Below are 25,672 nucleotides of genomic sequence, written 5' to 3'. Positions count from 1 at the left end.
TGTTTTCTTCTTTTTATATATTTTTTAAAATGAAATAATAAAGAGAACTACAGACTCAGCAACTATACTAAAACGACCTCCTGACTGCCTGAAAAACTTCGCTCATCGTGTCCAGCAACACGGCGAACGTTGGTTCCCCCAAGGGCACGTCTGGAACCTGATCTGTGCGCAGCCCAGAAGGAGGGGGCCTCGGAACGGTTCGCTCGACTTCCAAGGATTCCACGCGCCGACAAAAAGAAAAGAAACCCCCCCCCCCCCCCCCCGTATACCCCTACTCGAAGAGGGTCCGCGCGAGAGCCGCAGCCTCGCAGGGAAGACGACGTGCCGTCGAAGGCGCACAAACCTCGACGAAAGCACGAGCTTCGAGCCAGCTGCTGAATCGCAAACGAAACGCACGGAGTGATGACGGCAGCCGCCCGCAAGCAAGCCAAGCAGCAGACAGACAGTGGTTGGAAGGAATGTCGGCGGGCATCAGGTTCCCGCCGCAGGTGTGTACAAAAGAAATAGCAAAAGGGAGAGAGGGGGGCTAGCTTTCTCCTCTGGCACGTACATACGTCTCGGCTGGCGATCAAAGTCTCCGATCACGTGAGTCACTCGCGCGCGCGTATAGCACGAGCAGCGGCAGCAGCCGCCCGCGGGCGTGGATTGGTCCGCGCGCCTCTCCCCGGGCGCGCACCCCTCGCCGAACCTGTATGACGAGACGCCCGCGCACTGGGGCCCCCCCACCACAGGCTTCGGAGAGAAGCGGGCTTCCAATAAACCCGGCTATTATCCGCGAAGTGTTCGGTCGCGCCATCCCCGGCATTGCCCCTGGCTGCGCGAGTGCTCGGCGGGCGACAGCAGAAACGCGCCTTCTGCCGATGACAACAGCTCCTCTCTCGCCCTTCGGATGCCAGCCGCCCGAATGGTAAGCGCGCCTCTCCTTGGCGCCGCCGCGCCCGAGCTCACTTGACCGGCGGCCTGCTCGCGAAAGTGAGACATGCGCCGGTCAGCGAGCACGCGCGCGCCGGCGCACGTCGCTGTGCGGTGCCACGCCGACGAACAATAGCGGCACGTGGTGAAGCGACCTTTAAGTGCGTGTCGGTCAGGCTCATTTGACACGGCGCGCTGCCCCTTTTTATTTGTTGCTTTAATTTATGTTTTGCCTCTCTCGTCTGCCGCTTAGCCGCTCTTCGCCGTTCGGCGAATGCGAGCTTGGTGTCGCGCTCTGCGTGCTGTGTGCAACGCGCATCCGCCGAACGCCTTTCTCTCTTTCTTTTTCTTTCTTCATCTTTCTTTTTTTTTTTATTTGCTTCCGTGATTCTTTCTGTCCAAGCCTCAAGTGATTGTCTGCTCGTGTAAAAATTAAACATTTCCTCTCTTTGACATCGGACAAATGGTCACAAACATTTGCGAGCAAATTACGCTTGCTGCCAGCGTTAATAATCATATTCATCAGAGTTCCTTCCGAGTTTTCGTGATGCTAACAGTTTCTTCATGCGGGTGGACTTAGCCTTCAGATGCACTAGGCACTGCTGAGCAGACGTGTTGTTTATTAATATTATTTTTTATATTTACGTAGTTACTGAGCACCAAGACCTTAGCCCCGACAAAACAAGAGAACAACGTTGCCGTCTAACATAACTTTCAGGGAAAGTCAGAAATACGGAAAGGTCACCCACAGTTGGTTAACACGAATCCACCCTGGTGGCCCGACCACCCAGATTGCCCGACATTGCATCAGGCTTACAGCTTTCCCGCACGATACGGCGGTATTACGTCACGTTTGCGGGGCCCATCACATTCAGGGAGGTTAGAAGAACGCGTCTTGTCCGAACGCAGCCAGACCGCGAACCTGAGCATTAGATGCACGCATTCTCGTTCGGCTGCCTCTGTGCTCTGCGGTCCTTTGTCAAACATATACGCAGTCATGTATGCATTGTATTTGTACGTGTATGACTTTGAATGCTTGCGTATTACCTTGCACATCTTTGTCTTTTTCCTTAATTAAGTCTCACTGTGCGCATTGTAGCGTTGTTTTAACATATTTGTCGCGCCTTCTATGTACATTGTTTTGCCTTTATATTATTACTACCAACTGTATGGGTACCGGGGCCTCGTCAGGCCTTACCGCCTTTTGTCCCGGTCCCCTCTTTTCCTTAAAAAGAAGAATAAACTTCACTTCACAATCTTTAGGGTTTAAGGCGGATGCCACGCAAGCCATTGCGTGCTCATTGAAGGTTGTAAACCTTGCCTGCGAGTTGTCGCAGCGCGTTCTTTCAGTGTGATGACGCACAGGCAGGACGATTCGGACGCTGACGTAGAGAAGATGGATGACTAGACAGCTGTGTGATTGGCTTTCGCTTGAGACGAGCGTTAAAAGGCCTTTAAAGGAAGCACATATTCATAGTGTATGCAATTAAAGCGAAGGAATATTTCGCCCACGATGTACTCAAATCCCTTTACTATCCGTTTTGCCATAGCCATATTAGTTGTTTAGAATCATGGGGCGTGACTTACATGACATACTTACAACCTTTACAAAAACTACAGAAAAGGACCATAATTAGCGCTTCAAATTATGCCAGTGATACATTTAATGATGTTTTCCAAATACAACATGTGTTATCCGTTAATGCACTATTCAATCAGAAGATCTCAATTTCAATTAATAATATTTTATGCATGAACTTTCCTATTCCTCGAAACGTCTTTTCATTTCCAACTCGCAGTACAAGACATGCTTTAAAAGGTAACCTCAACTTACCAAAGTGTTACAATGTATACGGCGAAAGGTTAATTGAATTCATTGGCGCAAAAATCTGGAATATTTTACCCCTAGAAGTTAAAACCGCACGTAATTTCAAGCAATGTAGCAAATTCTTTTTTCTTGATAACCAGAATCTCTAACTTACTTGAATTCATTATGTACGAGTATTTTCAAAATGTTTCTTGTCTGTGTAACTCATGACATGCTCCGGAATACTGTGCTGTTAAAAACTGCGCCTGACCTGTCTTTTGTAATTTGTCACTGGACCGCAAACTAGCCTTCCCTGGCTATCGGTCCAGATATCTGTATAACCATGATTATGTAAAGAAAAATAAAGCACTTGCACTAGCAAAAAAAAAAGAGAGATATGAAGTTAAAATGTATACAAGTAACGCACGCTTCTGCAATAGGAAGACTTTAACTGCGTGAGGAGGCTTTGACCAAAGGGGGGGTTGCGATACCGTACTGAAGGTCACGCACACACCGTGCAGCACGCCATGACGTCATAGATTTTGATAGTTTCTGCTCGTGTCTTGCTTAATTGTTTACCGGTAAAGAAAGACTATATATATAGCGCATTCTAAAGGAACGAATGAATCGACCCTATCTAGTTTCTAGAATGCTTCTTCTTGCCGAAACGGTCCCAAATATAAGAAAATCCTGTGAAATTCGTGACGATAGACTCACGCACCGGGCGCGGAGATATTGGCGCGATCGAAACATAATTAATGTATGTTTAGCCCTCATTTTTTTTCTGTAATAGTCATCGCTTTTCAACCAAATGAATGAAAATATAATAATAGTTTTGAAAAAATACTTTACCAGGGTATAATCAGATTTAGTGTGTCTCTAATTAGTGTCCCTTTAAAACTCGTGTTAAGAAGAGGCGTGAAATCTTTTGGCCTCTGCAGAAAAAAATTATTTGTTTGTTTCTTTGTTTCTTTGTTTGTTTGTTCGTTTTTTGAATGCTGTATTAATTAAGCGAGTATGAAATGAGCGATTTGATCGAGCTTGGAAATGTGCAAAAATTCGATTAAGCAAATATATAGATCAGTCTGTCAACCACGAAACGTTTACATAACGCGATATAGAGGTCAACCGCAGTAATGAAATCATGCACGAGCGAAACCAGAGTGCTTGAATCAACAAGTCGTTGACTGTAGGCGCACAGCCGTTGTTCGTCAACGTCTCTCTGGATGGTAGATAAAGTACACGTAAGAGTGACGAACAAACACACAAGAAAATCCTTACATTGTTCCCGTCTGCATATATCTTCAAACCGTTGCGTGCTTGTGTCACGATCGTGAAATGGATACGTAAGAGAAACGCAAAATGGGATCGAACTGGCCAAGTATTCTACGTTAGTGCCTTTCCTTTGGCGCATTATGGCTGATAACTAGGGGAGAAAACGAAGGCCAATCTTGGATTTCTCAAATTTCGCGGCCCAAGCTTCCGCCGCAGCGCCGGTAAGGCATCAATTTCAATGTAACTACTCGCAGGAAGTTAGGCGAACAAGTACCCCAACCTTCCTAAATTTGCTGTTTTGCTCATTTAAAACGCAATGTAGCGATCTTTAGCGATCTGCCATTAACTGAACCGAAGTAAACGCTGCCTAAATCTGTGAACGTCACAAGAAGCTGGTGCGGGAACTGCCAAGGCGGGCGACACCACCCGCATTTCCTTCTTGCCCGTTTCCCGACGTATACCAAGCCTCCGATAAAGGTCAGAGTGAGCTCTTTAACATTCCGGAAAGTTAATTTGCTAACGCGGCTTAATTTAGTATTCCTCTTTAGGGTTAAAGGAGCACTGACGAACATATTCGAAGTTGTTGCAGACTCTACCGTAACATGCTTGTCGCGCGTGTGAGCACGGCACTTGGTAAGCACGAAGGTTTGAAAAACATGTAAGGTATTTTAATTTGATACTAAAGTTGATCCCGAAATGCCGGACCTGATGTTACGTCATTACAGAGAGCAAACATTGCTGACATTGTGTAGCAATAAAGATAGGTAGGATGAAGTTGCTCGTAAAAAAATAAACACGTGCGCCTTTCTTCTGCTTGCGCTCGCGTGTGGCAGCAGCAGTGATCAGAATAACATACCAAGACAGTGTTTTGACGTCATGGTGCATCTACTGCTTAGGTGCCGAAACCAAAACTTTTTCATTGGAACAAGTTATATAGCAAGCAATTTCGAATGCTCCGATGCTTGCCGGTATTTTTCTATAGAATTTACAAGGTTTGGACTTTCTTACAGCGAAAGCTGTACATTACTAACCTTTCGTAGTTTTTTCGGCGCCCGGCAAGAAAAACGGACTTAGCGATTTCTAACAAACCCATACACAATGGGTTTCATTGTTTGCTTTGTGTGTGATCACGTGCGGGTGCAGTGCGGCGGCGCATATGTCAAAATACGAAACTGATTAGAACGCTCGCCGTGAACAATAGCGTGACGTTAAGGTTATCGCAGTATTTAAGCAGGAGAGGTATCGGCACTAAAAACAGCTGCGTTATCGATTGGGCGGACACGTGAGTTCATGCACTCGAAGAAGAACATGCGTACGAGGAGCGCCGGAGGGATCAGCAACGAGATCGTAAACGGCGCCGGCGCGAAACCACCACTGACGAAGCACGTTCCCGCGATGCTGAACGAAAACGAGAATCGCGAGCCCGGGCACCTCCGAACGAGCAACGACGTCAGACTCGCAACGCAAAAAAAAATGACAAACAAAATTAAATTATGGGGTTTTACGTGCCAAAACCACTTTCTGATTATGAGGCACGCCGTAAGAGGGAGACTCCGGAAATTTCGACCACCTGGGGTTCTTTAACGTGCACCTAAATCTAACGGGTGTTTTCGCATTTCGCCCCCATTGAAATGCGGCCGCCGTGGCCGGGATTCGATCCCGCGACCTCGTGCTCAGCAGCCCAACACCATAGGCACTGAGCAACCACGGCGGGTGCAAAAAATGACAGCTATTTATTTCACTCTGTGGAGAGGGAATGGCAGCGAAAGCATTTTGCTTTTCCTTTGAGAGCTTTGACTGTCGTAAGCTTTCGCTGCCATTCCGTCTTGACAGAGTGTAGCGGTTGTAATTATTTTTAAATATATGACATTCAGAAGATGTTGGTGCATTTAGGCGACACTGGCTACTTTTGCTTATATAACAGGCATATACTAAATATGACATAATAAGCCGGCACTGCATGAGGTAAAGTTAACAAGAATAAAAAGAATCCAGGTAGTCTGGTGAGGTATCAACAGGATCGTATACGTCGCACACTACCTTAGACGGTACGCTGCAGAAAAGATCGAATTAGAATGCCCAATTCTGAAAATTTATAAACAAGCTGCAGGTCTACTAATCAACACTAGCACCGACAGGCTATTAAAATTAGACCTGCGCAACACTATGGACGATCTCCTAGAGGCGCAGCGGATAGCACAGTACGAATGCCTTTCTAAGACCAAGGCAGGAAGACACATACTAGAAAGACTAGGTATCGAATACCATACTCAACAGGGAACCATAGTGGACATTCCGAGTGATGTGAGGGATACGATAACCGTTCCCCCCTTACCAAGGAACATGCACCCCGTATACAATAAAGGTAGAAGAGAAGGCAGAGCAATGGACATGCAAAATAAATTTGGGAATAGTAAAGACACACTCTTTGTCGACGCGGCAAGATACAAGCACAGGCACGGCTTTACAGCCGTCGAAATTGATCACGAAGAGAAGTGCAAAACATGCGTTACGGCAAGCACTGCAACAATCAAGACTGCGGATGAGGTAGCTATCGCGCTTGCAGTGTCACAGACTGAAGCGGACGAATAGCCAGTGACTCTCAGGCCACAGTACGAAACTTCGCTAATGGTTGAATCTCTCTGGAAGCACTACGGATCCTGATGACAGACAACAAAAGTCAAGAAAGGAATGTTTGTTTAATACGGAAACCCGCTCACACCTACGCCTCGCAAGGAGTCAGCAATAATAATAAGACGGTGCATGACGTGACTCGAGGGCTTACGGACCGGGTCACGGCCGAAAATAGGGTCGGCACCTTAGCGTCTCCCGAAAACGAGGATAGAGAGGAGGGAAAATGGGAGGACCATATGACCAGATTTAATGACATGTCACAGGACACAACAGATTGCAAAGGTGCGTTTTCCCACCGCCTCACCAAAAGCTCAGTAAATAACAGTCAGTCGAATGGCGGCATGCAGTTACAGACAAGAACTTATCCGAATCCGGTCATCTCACAGCTCATTTAACCAGACATATGCAATACAGATAAATGCCAGAACTGTGGTTCTAGAGCCACTCTGAAACATATGCTATATGGGAATATGTCGATGCATAACAAACAACAATGGGGATGCAGCCTCTCGCGGTCGCGTCCGCGCGCGCAGGGAGACTGTGTTGTTCAGCTCTGCCCTTGACGATAAACTTGGTCTGTCCAGTGGGCCGAGGAAGCCTCCAGGACTCAAGAACTCCTGGCCGTCACCTATGCGAGACCTTTTGCCCGTCCCACAAGCACGCAGTACCTTTCAATAAAATTATTTGATTGACTGAGTCAGATGAGGTATATTCACTGAAACAGTTCACCACACAAATGACATCAAAAACAAATTTGAACATGAATTCATCTCACGTAAATGTACAAGAGAGAACTTACAACAGATTGGAACGGAGAGTAAGCTTACATACAATAAATGCAAGTCACAACACATGTTCATATAAGAAAGCCGTGAAGTCAGCTGTCATGCACTATATTGAGAAAACACCAAGTCATGGTCAGATCAAATCGAATGGCTATAGCCACAGAAAGGAATAGAAACTGCACACTCATGAAACGCATGAAAATGACGAGTCGAAAATTTCCTCTCAGCACCCTTTTTAAGGCAAACGCCGTCCCAAGTAATTCCTGCCTCAGGGCGACAACGGGGGACGGGAGGGGGTGGGGGCGCTCCGGCTTCACCACCGTATCAGACTCCTATAGTATGCCTTCCTGGTTAACCGCTTCAGTGGAGGGAAGGCCTTGCAGTCGTCTATCCCGAAGCAAGTTGACGAGCAAGTTCTTGCTTCTAGCGTCTCGCGCATTTATTACGGCATCCAGCAGAGGAGCACGGGTGCTCGTATCGATGGGTCAGGCGCTCTCGTCTCCGCATGCAATGAAGCACGTGTAGAGCGCACGACCTGAAGACGGAAGCTCTCAGAGGCCATTATACGCTAGCGCGTGCTTCTGCTGCGCAACGCCACGGCTCGTCTTGATCGGCGAAGGAATCTTTCGTTGCGTTATAGCAGCAGCTCATTGGAATTGCTAAAGCGCCACTTGCCGCCCCGCTTATAAAAAAACGCGCGAGGTTCGCCTACCGGGTGTCTTGCAGTTTCTTTTTCTTAATCTGCTTTTTCTTCTTCTTTGTAAAAAAAATACTAATAAATAAGCCGATGGTCCCCTGCAGGTAGCGCCGGAGAGGCGTAAGTGTGCGCAGCAACACGAGCGACGGCCTGTTTCGCGTGGACGTCATCGGCGCATGCGGAACTCCACGCGACGTCTACGCGTCTGACCGGAAACCTACGCACGCAGTCAAGTGTGAGCGCCGTGATTCGACGTTCCCGACGATGGGGGCGAGGGGTGGCGGAGACATATGCTCGCGCGCGTCCCGTCATGTAGCCGTAATTCTCCTCTCGTTCCTGCTTGCTCCGAGATGTACACATCCCTGACACACTCGTCGCACTCAAACGCGTCACCACGTAACCTCTCGCCTTTCTCCTTCTTTCCCTGTCGGTCGCCATCCCCCGTAGTGCAAGGTAGCGGTTCGGAGAGTCCAGTGAGAGACGAACACCTTTAACTAAAGCAGACTTCGGTATTTCGACTGAGTGCGAATGCGCAGCATATATTTGCGGCTGGCACCTTACCTGCAATGTGTGTGACCACTTAATCCATGTTTTATGCGTCTGCACGTGTTACGCGGCATAAAAGGCTGCCCTAAAATTTGCCTTAATATTCATACGCGGCAGCTTCTTAGAGTTGCACCATATACTTTGAGCAGCGCTAGCAGTGCTTTACGGGCAACGAAGGCGCTCTTGCTACAGCCTTTCTCAGATATGCTCCATGGCTTCGACCAGGCACTTTAGTTACTCGTTACTGTGTGCGTGCGTGTGTACTGTGTATGAATGCGCCATTTCACAGCATCCTACGGCAGTCAAGCGCTCGAAACTGGGCTTTGCCTTGTTTGTCCGTGTCCCGTCCGTCCAATTCGCCGACGACGACCGTCGGGGTCATCAATGAAACACACCGATAAGTTTTTTTTTTTTTTTTTCTCGTCGTCAAGCCAGCTCGTCATCGCCAGCTTCGCCATTCCAACAGCTTGAAGAAAAAATAAGACCGCTCCGCAACCGCCTCCACTGGGATTTAAACCCACGCCAGTGAAGCAATGTGGTTGGTGTATACAGCAGTGCTAGTCAACTAGTTGAAAGCTTTGGGCTTCACACAGACTCCGAGAGCATTGACACCTGCGCATGTATTTCGTAAGCCAGAATGAGCACTAATGTAATGGACGAGGATCACGTTGTGTGGCGTCGCATGGAAATTTGTTCTTGATAAGATGGCGACATTCTTCGTTGCTACGCTCGTGAAAACAGAGGAGTGGCGGCACAATTGAAGGAGGCGCACATGAGAACGAGGATGATAAGCTTCAAACATGGCACATATCCCGCAATAGAGGATGCGCAGAAAATAAGGTGGTAGGCGTTGCGCTGCTAAATCCGAGGGCACGGGATCAAATCCCGACCACTGCCTCCACGCATTTCGTTGCATAGGGGAGATATGCAAAAACGACCGCGTATGCCGTGCATTGGGCGCACGTTAGAGAAACCCAGGGTGGTCAAAATTAATTACCCCCACTACATCGTGCGCCTCATAATCATGTCGCGGTGTTGGCACAAAAAACCCCAGAAGTTAATTTTCTTTTTTAGTGAAATCGCTCAAATCTAGCATGGTGACACTTCATCTCGCTCGCGACATCAGTTGTAGTAGAAGTTTTGCAAGTCTATTTGAAAGTCCCAGGCTTTCGAAACGAGTCGTGGAGCCTTAAAAGCATGAAGCATTTAACATAGCAACTGCCTCCTCACCTGTGGCCTAAATATGGATTTACACAAAGACTTAATCTGAGAAGGGGCATTATGAGACTTCACATTTGACGGTTATCTCAAATGCCACGCTACGGCCACATCTGGCAGGAAGGTGCTTGGACGCGATCCTAATGAACATGAAAACAAAGGAGCGGGACTGCCTACACAAAAACAAAGAAAAATAAGCATGATGCACTAAATTATTTGAATCAAATATATTTACTTAATAACATGTTGAACCACCGCGAAGAGAGGAATAAGCTTTGTTTAAAAAAGTGAGCCGACGGTAGAATGGTCTTAGGTTGGCGGCTCCCCTAGTCCAGGATGCTGTGGCCCTGAGCCGATAGCTTGGCCCTGCTACCAGATGACGCTGGTCTTCATTGACTCGAGCTTGTCAGCTGTGCCTCCCGCTGGCCGACGGTTGGTCCGGTGGCGGGTGGTGTCGATGGGTTCTGCGAACAGCAACAAAAATATTAGCATAAGCCTATGGTCAAACCATTTGCCATAAAGACGCGTAAAGCCGTAAAAGAGAATTGAAATAACGTGTACCTCACAGGTACGCCTGTGAGATACACCTCTTCTTTACTTGGCAAACAAAGAACCACATCAAATGGACTCGCGCATGAAAGGTGCGCAGTAAGAACCTTGCCAGGAACAAGTTAACAAGCGACAGTGCAAAATAGAGATTTCTAGTAGCGTTTTTTTTTTTTTGCGGAACAAGCACAGTTCTTTTGGGTCCCGCGTTTGCTTCTCTACCAAGTAGCAAACCCGACTCGTGTTGTTATTTGAGAAGTTGCGTAACGATGCGTGGTCACCAGTCCCGCACAAGCGCGTAGAGCGCAGGACGCTGCGGTTCCAGATGTACTGTACCCACCGCGGAAGGTTAGAAAAATGCCCCCATTAGCACAGTATAGGGAAGTGGCTACGTCAGGCGGCTCGATTGATAACTGTAGAAGCGTCATTCAAAACACATGGAATTATTCTCCACTTCCGGCGGCGCTTTCTCTACTTCCTTTTTAAATAAAAGATGTTGATCCGTCAATCTTTTCGCAAACAATTTTCGCTTATCCTCCCTGTTCGGCTGTTGCTTTGGCTTTCTCCCTTAGTACATCGCCTAACTTCTCATCTCCTTGCGACTCCTGTTTCCCGTTGCCAATTTTGCACGAAAATTGCTGTACAATAAGGGGAAAATCAGACGAGGTAACGGGTGACAGCCATATTGCTCATGGGTTGAACGGTTATTGCAGGGTCTGGTTATGGACACTGTTTCGCAATATTTTATTTTCCCCCTTATGTAACCCGTATAGAGGATATACGCTTCCGAGGATCTGCCAGCGTCGCGGCGAGCCATCACTCGAGGAAATAATGAAGCAAAAGGAAAAGTTAAACGCGACTGGCATTTTCTCCGGCTACAACTCGTTCCACGAGCATACAGACCAGCCGTCTATGAACCGAATCCCTTTCTTAGCCCCTGGATCAGTCTAAAAAAGAAGGTTGAACTAAAGAAGCAACAGGGATGTGCGTGATCGTTGAATAGATGGTGACATAAAAATTGTGTTGTGCATTATAAATAAAATAAAATATTATAATTAAAACAATAATCTACGCCCTGCCTGCTGCAATAGATGGTGACAACTCAATTCATCTTGAGTTAATCGCGCGGGCACCGAATCAATGAGAAACTGGCCACCACACCCTAGGAGATGCCGGTAACTACCGCCATCCAGAAGGAGTGAAAAAATTGACAACCATTCTAATCTGTGAAGATGGAATGGCAGCGAAAGCTGACGGCAGTCAAAGCTCTCAAACGAAGAGCAAAGTGTTCCACCTCCGCTGCGGGTCGGTCTGAAGATAGTGCAATATCGGGCCGACCCGCGGTGGAGGTGAAGCAGGCGTTAAGCGCTCTCCGTACGTGGGCCCATCCCGAAGGTAGTGCAATCTCGGGTAGACCAGCGGTGGAGGTCAAGCAGGCGTTAAGCACTCCCCATACGTGGGCCCATCCCGAATATTCCGAAGGGTGCGTTATAGGTTAACGAGTCCACAGGGGTATGTGCCATTGATCTTCGACCATTTTTGCACTATCACCAAGATTGGCCCACACGAGTTTTTCCTGTTAAAGGACGCCGAAAAAAAGACTACGGAATTTAGTCATACACTGCTTTCGCTGCAAAAGGCAGCAACATGTTGAACACCGAGTAGACTGATTTGTTGACGCTTTAGGAATATGTGCAAGGAGTGGTGCCTTGGGCGTATAGAGGCCGGGGGGGGGGGGATGGCGCTTAATTCCGGGGGGGGGGGCGGGACCCCCCGGGCCCCCTCCTGGGTACGTGCCTGGTGCATGCGCATAGAGTCTTTTACAAATTACTAGCTGTCCCAGGGCGCCGGCAGTTATCAATCAATTGGTGGTGCGAGTAAGCTTTTGCTAGACCGTTCGAGCGTACCGGGCTCCGAATTTTAGAGTCGCTTGCATAAGGAACCAGCGCCCAAATTAACAAAGCCTTTCATTCGTAAGCGACCTTTGCCGTTAGCCCGCCGCCTTCTTCAATATTTCGAACATAGTAGGCGGGCCTCTGCTCATACGAACAGCTCTAGCGTAACAATTTTTTTGTGTTTGTGAATATGGGGCCCTGAGACCGTATTCATGAAGCAGTTCTGTAGCCAGATCAGTTGGAAAGAACAAATACCAGCCAATACACACGTTAACGAAGGCGGCCGACCAATGACAAATAGCGCTCTTACGAACGGAAAGCTTGTTATGATTGGGGGTTCAATCCCATCGCTCGTGATCCGTTGTCAAGATTGGAGTCGGGCATGAATGAGAAGGTAGCTGGCCCATGCCGTCGTCCAACTTATCCACGCTGAGGACGTTGATGAAGGGGAGGACTGCTTCTCATCGAGAACGAGGAATATGGGTTTATTTACAGTATTTATATCAGTCTATGACTGTTTGAGAAAGTACATCAGTCTACCATGACTGCTTGAGAGAGAGTGTCCTGAGCAGCCGCACAACAGCAGCTTATAAACATTCGGTCCTCCCCCGATACCCAGGTGACGGAAACGGCCGTCCAAGCACCGTAGGCGAGTTGACGAGGCACCGTAGCGGAGACGAAGCACCGTAGGGGAGACGACCCGGCACCGTAGGGGCATTTATTCCCCGAACCGCAGCGCGCCCGCCGGCCGCCCATTGTCTGGCGTCTTGGTCGGCACGTGGGAAGGGGTGTCAGTAGACATTCCCGCGGCTCAGTAACAATAGTTGGTCCGCCGAGCCCGTTTAGTTACAATGGCGACTTCGTCAAACTCGGCTCCAGCGACGGGGAGTCGAGGACGCACGTGTTGTTGTTCACACACAGTCGACTTACCCCCGTATTCATAAATGCAACTTAAGTTCAAGCCCATGCTTGACGATCTAAGTGACGCCTATCGTGAACGCGCGGAAGGAAACGCAGTGAGCGTCTTTATGCATGTTAACGCCAGGCGTCATCTAAATCAAGTCAAGCATGGGCTTCGACTCAAGTTGCATTTCTGAATACGGGGGTTAGTTGCCGCCACAGTCGCAACTGGTTGGCAAAACTTGCACTGCAGCTGGCCGTTCTGAACAAGCTGCGTAAATTCGGCCCCATACAATGCTCGCCGGAATATTAGCGAACAGGTATACTTCGTGCGATCAGCGTAAATGAGGACCACGAAGCTAGAATGCCGCAGAGGAATCTGTAAAGCCTGAAAAAAAAAACACCAAAAGAACAATGAGAGATAACGAGAGATATAGAAATATAAATAAATCGATTATGACGCTGTTGTTTATGTATGCGCTTTCATCCATAAATGCACCCTGCTTTGTTCACAAGGCCAAGCAGACTTTTGCCACCTTTCTGTTCATTAATGCCTTCCCCCACCCTCGTTGCGAAAGCGCATAGACACACGGATGATGATGCTTATGACGGAGAAGACGAGACCGGCTGTTCATCCCCCTCTCCGCTCGTTTGGCTCCTCCGCACGCCCACCTGGTCGCTCTACGAACGTGGGTGGAAGAGAACGGCCGCGTCCGTCGCATGATGCGTCGTTTAAGTCGCCGCGTCGAAAGGGAAAGGCTGCGAGTGTGTGTGTGTATATATATATACACATGACCACGGCGAAAACAAAGTTGCCTTTGCCTTGCATAACCCAAAGAGTGACGCGCCGGTTGACAAACGGAACGAAACGTGAGCCGAAGGAGGCGAGGGAGCGCCGGAGGATGGATTGGCCCCCAGCAAGGAGTATATAACCGGTTTCGCGTTGCGTGACGCGCTCCGCAGCGCAACCCGGTGGAATTCCGCGCAGCAGCCGCCGCGTCAGCGATTAGTCCTGATGAGCAGGCGTACGACAGCCGTGTCTTGCGCGCGTGGTGGACTCGGGCGGCGCGTGCCGGCCTCGGTGCCGCATGCTGGCACGGGGCCCCGAAGAGGCGGGGAGACGCCGGCGCTCCCTGTTCGGCCTACCGGTGGTCCTTCCTCTATATACCTCGCGCTCTGGACGCTGTTGCGCGAGCCAGTTGTCAGAGCTGCTGCGTGTATATATGCATGCTGCGGCACTTTCCAATCCTCCGCTCGGGGTTGGGCCGCGGTTTCACAATCAGCGAGGCGTCGTTTATCCCTTGTGCTGTCACCGTGACCAGACGGCCCCACGGCAGGAAACAATGCATCAAGCCTTCGCTGCACATTTAAGGAGTGTTGCCGGCACAAGTGTGTTAATACGGGATTATTGCAAAGTAGCAAGGCCGGCTGAACTAAATGTTAACATGGACCGCTGCACTTACTACGGTTTTAGAATCGTTGCAAATAACTACCATTATAGCGCACCGTGACTTTCTATAAGAATAAGGGGAGGAGGTTACATGAGCCCCGACCGTGGAGGTAGTAAGATAGTGGGGAAAACCTTTTGCGCACGGTCAATCACACTTTGGAGACAGAAAGAGTCACGGGCCCGATCGGTTTCCCCTCCTTGCTACGCTCATGACACCTATAGATTTTAGGGAAAAAAACAGTAAAAAAAAAACACAAAGGACAAGAGGAGAGGTTCACACCACAACGACTGGACTATCAACTGAGCATTATTAGAAAGTGCGTAGTCCCAGCAAGGCCAGCAGAGCATGCGCAACCACATCATCGCTAATCACAGAGCATGAAAAAGCAAGATATCGCATCTATCGTGACCGACCTAGAAATGCAAATTCTGTTTCAAGTAAGCGCAAGCGCACCAAGGTTGTACGAATGCAGCCGTCACCTAATAAGCTGATGCAGTACGCTTCCAGGATTTCTCGCTCTTCTTTGCCCTTGCCCCTACCAAGGATCGTTACATTGCTGAACGAAGGGTGACAGCCACATTCATTGCAATGGCGAGGCAAGTTTGCACCGTTATCTGACCCCAGGGAGGAGCGGTGCTCACGCAGGTGGTCATTAATACATCGACCGGTTTGGCCTATGTAAACTCTTTCGCATGTGAGAGGGAACTTATACACAACCCCTGCGACACATGCCGTAAAATGTTTTTCATGCTGCGTTGTGCAAACGTGGTTCCTTGCCCTGCCTCGAGAAATGCGCGGGCACAGACCCGAAAGCTTACAAGGGGCAGAAAACACAACACTTACTTCCTTGCTTGGCGGCAACCTTCTGATGTTGTGGCTCACTTTATGCACATACGGCATGACTTCAAGTTTCCTACGTTCAGGTAATTGCCCCAACATCTACCAGCTTCGTATGTTCCTTCTTTAGCCTCTGAAGCAGCGATTCAGCCAACGCTTTCAAAACGCGCTGAGGGAACCCTACGGCTTCTAAACGTTGGAATTGCGCGTCAAAGCTACTTTGAATAGCGTGGTGACAGATTCCTTCGAGTGCATTGCGGAAAAAATTAATTGCAATCCCTTTTTTTACTATCTTTGAATGTCCAGATGCAAATGGTAAAAGAGCTTTCTTGCCCCTAGGTGAAAACATCCAGCATAAATGCTCGTCATAAAGGAATGTTAGCTGCAGTTCTAGGAACCTGATAGAATGATTGCTAGGAAGTTCATCAGTGAAATTAAACGTGCGTGAAGAAGCTTTAAAAGCAGTCAATACATCGTCTACTGCTGCGGGCAGAGGGTCATTAGGTAAAAGCGCTAAAAGTACTAAAAAATCGTCCACATACCTAAAAACTTTGCATACACGTTTGTTTTGAAGGAAACCTTGAAGTTTCCTGTCAAATTTTGCTAAAAATATCTGGGAAAGCACTGGAGCAAACTAGAGCCAATACATGTTCCTTTTTTCTGAAGGAAAAATGAGCGTTTGAATTCAACAACAGTGGATGAGAGACAAAAGGATAAGAGCTATAGAAAGGCATCCACCGACATACCACATGCGTTCTGGAAGTTTACAGGACTGCAGTGATCAATAAGTTCACGCACAGCTACAAAGAGTTCATCGTGGAGGCTGCTGTAGAAGAGGTCTTCAATGTCAACTGAAAAGGCCATGTTCGCACCAGGGATCCCACTATAATGTGCCTCTACCAACGCTGCCGACCTAGCCACGCTGAATGGATCCTGCACTGGGAGAGCCGTCAACTGTCGCTGAAGAAATTGGCTCATTAACTTCTGCCATGAACCTGTGTTTTTGCTGAAAAGAACACTTGCAGGTGGTTCCCCTTGCAACTCATGACACTTGGCGAAAGTTTTTCCAAGTTGTTTTCTTTCAGGACCTTCTCCGCTGCCGTCTTCAACCTTGAGGGCTTCCGATTTGTAGACTCGCAGTTCTCCGCTACAGCAGCCATTGCCTTCTCTCCAAAAGACCTTGTCGAAAGGACCACGAAACCACCATCCTTGTCCGCTTGGAGGAGGGTCAGATAATTTTCGATGAAGTGGTCGACAACCCGGTTGAGTACTCGGTTGCTGTTTTCTGACTGCTTGCCATCGACCTTCAGAAGAACATCAACCCCTTCGGACAGGGGTTGATGTTCTTCTGAAGGTCGATGATGAAGGTTATCATTTTTGTGTGCTTTATCAGCCCGCCGGTGTACGGTGGCGAGCAGTTCATGGCTCCTTAAGCTTGGTGTGAGGATGTACTTGGGGCCATTTTGAAGCAGATCATCAACAACTTTGGGCACTGTCGCACCTTCCAAGTATGTAACTGAGCCTCTGTTCACCTTTAGCCTTTCCTTTTTTGGCAGATAAGCCCTCAGCTGATTCCAGAACACTTCTGTCGCCTGGCCTGCCCATCGGCGATGATCCCGGAAACAGCGAACTCCTGACAGTTCATCACGTCCCGCGAGGCGCAACACTCGCAACCAATCGTGCAGAAGCCTCACCTGCCTCCAGCACTCCGATTTCCAAATCTCGACCATGCGTTTCCAATGGCCTGTCGAAGGCTCCAGCAAACCGAAGAAGGCGACAAGCTCCGGTGGAGCGAGGTTGACCTTGAGGCAGTGGAAAAGGGCGCGTGCTCAACAAGTGATGGAAGCAATTACGCTAATACAAAGCGTAGTCTGACTGCCGGGAGAACGAACATTTAGAAAGACGCTGAGAGGCTGCCTTGCCATTGCAATGAATGTGGCTGTTACCCTTTGTTCAGCAATGTAACGATTCTTGGTAGGGGCAAGGGCAAAGAAGGGCGAGAAATCCTGGAAGCGTACTACATCAGTTTATTAGGTGACGCCTGCATTAGTACAACCTCGGTGCCCTTGCTTGAAAAAGAATTTGCATTTCTAGGTCAGTCAGGGTAGATGCGATATCTTGTCTTTTCATGCTCTGTGATTAGCGATGATGTGGTTGCGCATGCTCTGCTGGCCTTGCTGGGACTACGCCCTTTCTAATAAAGCTCAGTTGACAGTCTAGTCGTTGTGGTGTGAACCTCTCCTCTTGTCCTTTGTGTTTTTTTACTGTTTTTTTTTCGTTAAAGTATGTACCAACTAGCCCGGATTTCAACCCTTCTACCTATAGATTTTTTCCGCAGCATGCAATGAATTATCGACACGAGATAGAGTTGCTTTGGCACGGCAGTGTGCAAAAGCCAGGAATTTCCCCGATGTGCAAAGAATTGGCAAAAGCTGCTTTCAAACTCTTTTAGAGAGGAGAAATAGGCTAGCAGCTAGCGCACGACAACAAGGTGTTTCTCTTCTGCAACGCGGATGGCTCTCCATAGTTCGCGCTCACAACCACTGGGCTGCAACGCAACGATGGCGTCGTCTCTGCGTATGAAAGTCGTCGCTCGAAGGAAAAAAAAATAAAAGTGGCTGGCTCGGCGAAAGACTCGTGACCGTTGCAACATTGATTCGCTTCTATGCTGCCATACTGGAAGCGAGTTTGCGCCTGCACCCACGAAGGCAAGGTCATTCTGCAAGGTGACACCACCTTGCGTATGGCGGCATTCAAAATTGCGTAAATCTGTACACGTTTTTACTATGGCTAACGCCATGGCGTGAATGTAGAGTGAAAAAAAATTGCAAAACTTTCTGTGAATTTTTTTTTATTATTATGGGGTTTTACGTACCAAAACCACTTTCTGATTATGAGGCACGCCGTAGTGGAGGACTCCGGAACTTTCGACCACCTGGGGTTCTTTAACGTGCACCTAAATCTAAGTACACGGGTGTTTTCGCCCCCATCGAAATGTGGCCGCCGTGGCCGGGATTCGGTCCCGCGACCTCGTACTCAGCAGCCCAACACCTTAGGCACCGAGCAAGCACGGCGGGTTCTGTGAAATCGAACTAAATGTCGACTAAATTGAATTTTACTCACTGAAATTGAACTAAATATCGCAGTCCGCCCGACCATATAGGATTGCCGGAGACCTTTGGTAAAGGCATCAAACTTGGTTTTCTATAGCGTTTTATGGAAACATTTTATGTCCCGGGCGCCAAGAGAGAGATAAATGAGGGCTAATGGAATGGCCTGAAGCGCAGACTGGGCCCAGTTGCATTACCCCGCGGACTAGAGAAAGCACACAGAAAGGCGCGAAGCAGAGGAGGAAGGTTCCCCGCACGCAGACACAGGCACACTGAATCGTTCGCCGTTCAGTCAGTCACAAGCAGTTACGTAAGTCGGCGGTTGGTGACTTTGTTGCATCTCAGACGCACGAGGCCACGGTCCCAAAATCTTCTCCTAAAGGCTTGCCATCTAATTGCGTTAAAGCGGAGCAAAGGGCAAGCCTGTTATCGTACGAAGAGCAGTCACACAAAAGGTGTGAAGGTTGCAGCGCACTTGCGATCATAATGAGGCAATAATGGAAGATCCGGGCATCCCGTTGCCCCTAAGCTCTTAACGGGAAACTCCGTCTCGGCGAACACGGCAGAATGCTTCAAGGCATCCGGGGAGCGGGCGTACATAAAATGCCTATAAGATAACGCCGGCAAGGCGGCGCTGCATGTTGATTCGTGTAGATGCCCTCGAAAATATAGAATTAAAGAAGGTTAATCGCAGTCTGAGCGCAATTAGTAGAGCACCGGAGGGGGCGACACGCGAAGTTCATGCTTTCGATTTCCACTAACCGAGTGTATATACCCTTCAATTCTAGTTTTAAAGAAAATGAGTACGGCAATGTTACCCAAAAGTATGTTGCTTCTTCAACTCGAAACGTTTATGCATCTCAATATACGTTTCTTTGGGTTCAACGAATGACGACACACGGTTTATTAAACTAACGGGCGACTTATACTTCCCCACGTATTATTATATTATGCGGTAGGTTTGTGCCTGCCGCGGTTGCTTTGTAGCTTTGGCGTTGCGCTGCTAAGCACGAGGTCGCGGATCAAATCTCGGCCGCGGCGCGACCGCATTTCGATGGGGGCGAAATGCAAGAACGCCCGTATACCGTGCAATCCGTGGACGTTAAACAAACTCAGGTGGTCAAAATTAATCGGGAGCCCCCCACTACGGCGTGCCTCATAATCAGATCGTGGTTTTGGCGCGTAAAAAAATCCCAGAATTAAATTGAAGTCAATTCGTAGCTGCCTGTGCGTACACGCAGGCATACGTGCACTGGCACGCGCCTGCATCGGGAATGGAGCGTTCGCTCGCTGCGATCGTCTCGATATCCGGACCACTCGCGCGTAATAATTCCGCCACTGCGCCACACAACCGAGCATGGATATCAGAGACTTCGCCAAGGGCGCGTGGCCGCGCGTGTGCCTCGCTTTTACGCCCTGTGATAGAGCGCTAACGGAGAAGTACACGTGAAGCCGCCTCGGGAAACCGATAAATTGTGTCCCTATCGTATACCGATGACCTCCCACGCGATTACGAGTTCGCCTTGAATGGGAGTCGATTTTGCAACCCGAAGCAACGGTCCGGACGCCGGACGCGGCGAGGACAGATTGAGAACGCGCGGCTTTCGCGTCGGCATCTACCCCCCCCCCCCCCCCGCGCTCGCTCTCCCAACCACCCCTTTTTCGCTTCCATTTGTCTTTTATTCGCCCGCGTGCCTGCGAAACACGGAGGGCCGCGCAGCTCCGCTTTCAGTTTGACAGCTCGGCCTCTGTCGGACGCCAGGGTCGCAAAATGCTTTAGCGCCGCGCGGCGCCTGCAGGACCCAACTGGGCACAGCGCGGTGAGCCGCGGCAGCGTGGGACGGCAGATGTCACGGTGTCGCCTCTGAGTGATGCCAGCCCGTGCGCTGCGTTACGACTCATTCTTTTTTTTCTTCTTTCTTCTGGCCCATATGCTCTTCTCCTTGCGCGTTGTTTTCGCGTAACTGCGCGAACCACGGATTCGGCTTTGCCGGTAACTCCGCGCGAATATAGCGAGACGATCGTTAGTTTCAATTCAGTTGGACACTTGCGCTCTTAAATTAAATTCTGGGGTCCTACGTTCCAAAACCACGACACGATTATGAGACCCACACCTGCACTCTTACCGTCGGCTGTAGTGCGGCGCAAGAAAGCTGGAATCCACGCAAAGAAAGAAAGTAATGAGAAAGTGTCGGAAAGCATTTGAAGGCGGCCTGGCTCACTTGTCGGGGACACGTAAATACGTCGTTGCTCTCCAAGCAGCGTGGACGCGGGCCGTATACGTATAAGCCTGCGTGCACGTTATTCGGCGTAATTTATGACTGAGAGCACGACCGTAGGAAGCAGCGTGCATGGTACTTCATCCCATGCAACTTCATGGCATGCCCCGTATGAGTTGCACAGCAAACAGCCTGTGTGCCGACTGTTTGTTATCTGTAGGCACACGTAAGGACGCGCGCACTTGCGCTGATAACTACGCGACATTTTCCAACATCTACAGGCATTCATGTGTGTGTGTCCTCAGCAAGTGAGCTTAAGCGGCACAGTTGGCGTTGCATGGTCGATAAGGGAGCGCCAAAGACACCGCGCTCAACGTCGCAAGAGCCCCGAAGCTATACAGGCAAGTTGCCCCGACCTGTCTCTCGCCGTCTTCACTCGGTTCTTTGCTTTAGCGTTGCCTTCACAGCAAGTATAGAAGCGCAATCTTCAGTTGCTCCCTCCTCCTCCACTCCCCCCCTCCCCCACACACATATCGTCGGGGTAGTTTCTGTTGAATCGCCACGTGTTTCTCATTTCTTCTTTCCCTCTCTTTAGCTGATCTCTCCTTGTCGACACAGTTGATGCTTATCTATCATCAGAATTACGGTAGGTTTTGTTCTAAGCGCATTGCAGAAAGACGTGCGGCATCGATTCATAAGACCCGCCGTCAACGCGTGTGTATATGGCTCCTCGGGAAGACTGCTTTTGGGAACAATTTTGTTGCGCAGAGAAAAAAAAAAAGAAATGATCATGCGTGCCCGAATCAGTGTGTTGTCGGCGCGCGCTTATGGAAGGCCGGCAGCGGATCACCACGCAAAAGACCATCATTGACGGCTTCCCATTTACGGCCATTCTCCGTTATTGCGCGCCCTTTTCCATGGTGACCGGATGTACGATGAGCCAGAGAACAAACCCCCACCCCGAAGCACCCGTAATAAGTATTCATTCGACTCAACAGTCATTGCGTGTATTCTTAAAACATCCCGCGCAGTATAGGCTATATATATGCGACTATATACCACCATGATCCTATATTGCCAGACTCTGATATTGCGAAATGCGATGGTTCCGTGTGCGTCTTTCTTGCAGTGTGTTTCGTTTCCTTTATTTACTTACTTTTTTCTTGTTTCCGGCAATCGGGACGTCGCCTGCATTCAGACTTCGTACACAGGATGTGCTGAGAAAGCCATAGCCTGCGTCGTCACATGCCCCTGCATCGTGTATATTCTGCAAGAAAACGCGTAGTCTGTATACAAAAGTAGTTTATTTTTCTTTCTATTTCTAGTGATTTAGCAAACTTTAGGTCGTGATACTCTGCGTTCTCTCTCAGTGGTGGCTTGTTGCTGACCCTGAGGATCTATAGAATTCCTGCAACGATATTCCTTTGAAAACACAAGCACAGCTAGCTACAGATTCTTTTGAAGTGCGAATGATAAATTTTTCTATTATTATGATACGATATCTATCGTCAAACAGTGCCATGGTGTATTCGACATTTCTTTTTCTCTCTTTCATTTTTCTAGTTCTCTTTTTTTCTTTTTTTTAGTGGGGGTGGTGGGTGCATGGTTTAGTAAGTCTAAATCCCACAAGAAGATCTGATCATTGAACGAGCTGATTCAAAGCTACCGCATGAAAAAATGCTACCGTAAAGAAAACGGGTCCGTAGAAATACATGGGGTGGGCAGTATTTGCAAATTAGTTATCCGCCAGAGATGCCAGACACGATAAAAGGCACGAGCAGGATAGTTATTGATAACGGGGGCGGCGGTACTAAGGTTACTGCCTCTTCCCCAGTTAGACTGGGCTGGGGTGGCGGGTAAGTTCTTCTGTATAGCCTGTAGTGTTGCAGAATATCGCTGTACTTTTTCGTGTGAGTGAAAGACCTATATTAGTTTCAGTGCTTCGCCTATTTTTCTTTTTTTTTATTATTTTTTCCCCATACATAGGTATATTGGTCGCGCGGGATGCAAGGATCTCTCTCCACCGTCTAATGCAAACCTAAGCGCCGCCTTTTTAAGTGTGCGTGTTAAGCTTGCGCCAACGTACATTTGTCAGACAACCAACGTAAAATTATATTGGTGAGCTTTTTAATCTTGTAGTTGTCGGCCAGGCCATGCTGAGAGGTAGTTCGATTTTTTTTTTTAAGCGCAAGGACAAACAAGCAAACAGAACTTTCATGCTTTTGCAGCGAAAGCACGAGAGATTATTTAAGTGTCGTCAGACAGGGAGAATGCAGTACAAGTTGCTCGAAATTTTATCGATGAGGGACTGTCACAGAATCATACAGCTATGGGCGGAGCTCATAACAGCCAGTTCTTAGCTTTGCTTTCTGCTTTTCGCAACTTCATTAAAATGGAAACGCAACTGCGAAATAATTTTAACGAAGCTCTGGATATCTTCGAGAATGTGGCTTGTGGGCTTTCGCTTTCCTTCTGCAGGCTTTCCCGCAGCTTCAGTCATAAAAAATGAAGGTGATTTCTCCTCCTCGCCGCGTGTACTATTCTGGAAGACACGCGGACCCTACGTCATTACCGAACGTCACGTCCCGTGTGTGCTCTTTTCTTACTTGAAAACACGCCAACTTCCTGTTAACAGGTCTCTGCGCTTTTCGGCTACACACTGTTGCCATCACACGCGCAGTGCAAAACGCCATACACGAGGTGAAACCAGTTGATTGCGGACGGAAGCAAACGAGAAGACGACGAAGAGCTGGAATCCCACTGGCATGACAAAAGACTGCTTGCAGATGGATTAGAACTGATGTCGCTCGTGTGTAAAAGAACCAATCGACAGCTTTTACCCTGATGACGTCACCTAAATGCTCCTCCCTCCCCCCCCCCCCCCCCCCAGTAGACGTCAAGACGTGCGAAGAAGGAACAAATGCCTGGAGGGGTGCACACGACTGTCTCTCTGAATTATTAGAGGTGGTTCGAGCCCTTTAAGTTTTTTCATTACTGCAACGAAGGCATCATTTTGCTCTCTCTCTCTCTCTCTTTTTGCCGGTGACGGACTTCACCAAATTATCGCTGTTATCTTATCGCTCTGCGCAAGACGCGCTAGCTGCATACCGATCATCGTTAACGTCATCGCCAATTTGATAGCGTGACAGATGCGAGTCTAATCAGATTACGCGCGCTACGCGTTGCGATTTGTGTTGCACCTATCCAATCTACGTGAGCACGAGTCGAGCATACTCGGAAATTTAGTGCAGCGCGTGCGTCAAATGTCGCACCCACTTGAGGCCGCGCGCATTAGATTGACGAACTCCGAATTGCGCGCGGGGCGCTGCCGTTAAGTGTTGTTTTGCTTTATGGGCACAGAAAGCTCGCTCAATGAAAAAAACAAAAGTTCGATTTTTTTATTCATCCTTTCTGCATGGTGATGTTTCTGCTTCTGCATCATTACTTACGTACACCACAAGAAATAGATACGTACAATGCTCACTTGGCGAAGCGAAAGAATAGCGGAGGCCGCGGCGTGCGTCCTCCGAACGGGCCGAACTCTGACGACCCGGCAAACAAGCATTCGTGTCCCCTCACAGCCGCCAGAGATAGGCGCGATGTCTAAATTCTGAACAAACAGCCCCCGCAAGATATATGCTCATAGTGCCCCGCGGGAACACTTTTGTCCGCGTGCATGTCGCGCTAAATACCGACGAGTTCTTGAGAGCGACCTCGCGCCGGTCAACGAGCGCGCTACTTCCGTCCATTGCGTAATTATCGATGGCCCGCGCACAGAACGAATTGTCTGCGGTTGCTGAGGTATGTACGACCTCCGCGTGTTCCTTGAGGCGGCGAACGAGAGCGAGCAAGCGCGTTCAGGTATGTGGGGGGCGCATTATTTTGGAGGGAATATATGCGCTTACTTGGGCCCTTTCTCATCGAACAATATATACTAGAAAATCTAAATTAAAGCTTGTTCCTTCATTTTTCTCCCCCTTCTTTCCTTTTTTTTATCAACTGTGCCCTTAAGGCACAGTAAAAAAAAATCGCCCAAGCACTCCGATACAGATAGTTAACCAACGAAGTTGAAACGTGCGGCCCCGGTGTTTATCACTGAGTTAATCCCGACGGTACATTAAACAACGGCTTGGTATATAGGCCGCCGGATCCCCGGTACGCAGTTGCTACTTGCGCTCGGCGGCACGAGCCTCTTCGTGTGCCCGGGCTGCAGCGTCGGCACGGCGTAGACGAGCTCGTTCCTGTTTCTGCTCGCGGCGTTGCTGAGCGAAAGCTGCCTGCTCCTCAGGAGTACGTATGTCGCATGGTCTACCCATTTCGGAGCTGGAGAGATCCTGCTGCGCGTGCTCTCGGCTGCGACGGAGAGCAACGACGCACTATCGCAAAAGCGCTAATGCGCTTATTGAGGTCAACTGGGGACTACACCCACGTGAGTGGACACGAATCTGCGGGGTTGCCCACAATGACTCTCTTTCTTCATTTGGAAGCTTTAGAAATAGCGCGCCCAAGTGTCTTTGCGCACCCAAAGCCCCACGCCCTGCTTGCGTTGTTTTGTCCTCTTCTTTTTGCGCTCTTTTCTATGCCTGTCGGTTTGCGTCCGCCTAACGTTTGGGCACTCGAAACCTGAAACTCCCTATTGTTATCTTTCTTCCTTGGTTTCACTTTCCCCGGTTGTACAGTATAGTCAACCGGGCCTGACTATGCTTGACCTCCCTGGCATTCCTTGTTTATCTCTTCAACTTCTTAAATCGGCGTGAAAACATGCGAAATTTCTATACACGAATATGACTGAAGAGTCACTTGACTCGAGGACCTCGCGTTGAGCAGCAGCCCCTCCGCG

General features: G+C 48.9%; 1 protein-coding gene across 1 annotated transcript in view; it reads left to right on the top strand.

The window, feature by feature from the left end:
* The first annotated feature begins 668 nt into the window (after positions 1–668).
* LOC139052240 (nose resistant to fluoxetine protein 6-like) overlaps positions 669–25,672 on the top strand; it is a 76,146-nt gene continuing 51,142 nt past the window's right edge. The window contains exon 1 of the mRNA XM_070529337.1: positions 669–907. The gene's annotated coding sequence lies outside the window, so the exon portion shown is untranslated. The remainder of the gene's footprint in view (positions 908–25,672) is intronic.

The sequence above is a fragment of the Dermacentor albipictus genome, unplaced genomic scaffold, assembly GCF_038994185.2.
Source record: "Dermacentor albipictus isolate Rhodes 1998 colony unplaced genomic scaffold, USDA_Dalb.pri_finalv2 scaffold_20, whole genome shotgun sequence".
In the NCBI taxonomy this organism is placed as follows: Eukaryota; Metazoa; Arthropoda; class Arachnida; order Ixodida; family Ixodidae; genus Dermacentor; species Dermacentor albipictus.
Note: the sequence above shows the minus strand (reverse complement) of the source record. Positions and strands in the feature narration are given on the sequence as shown.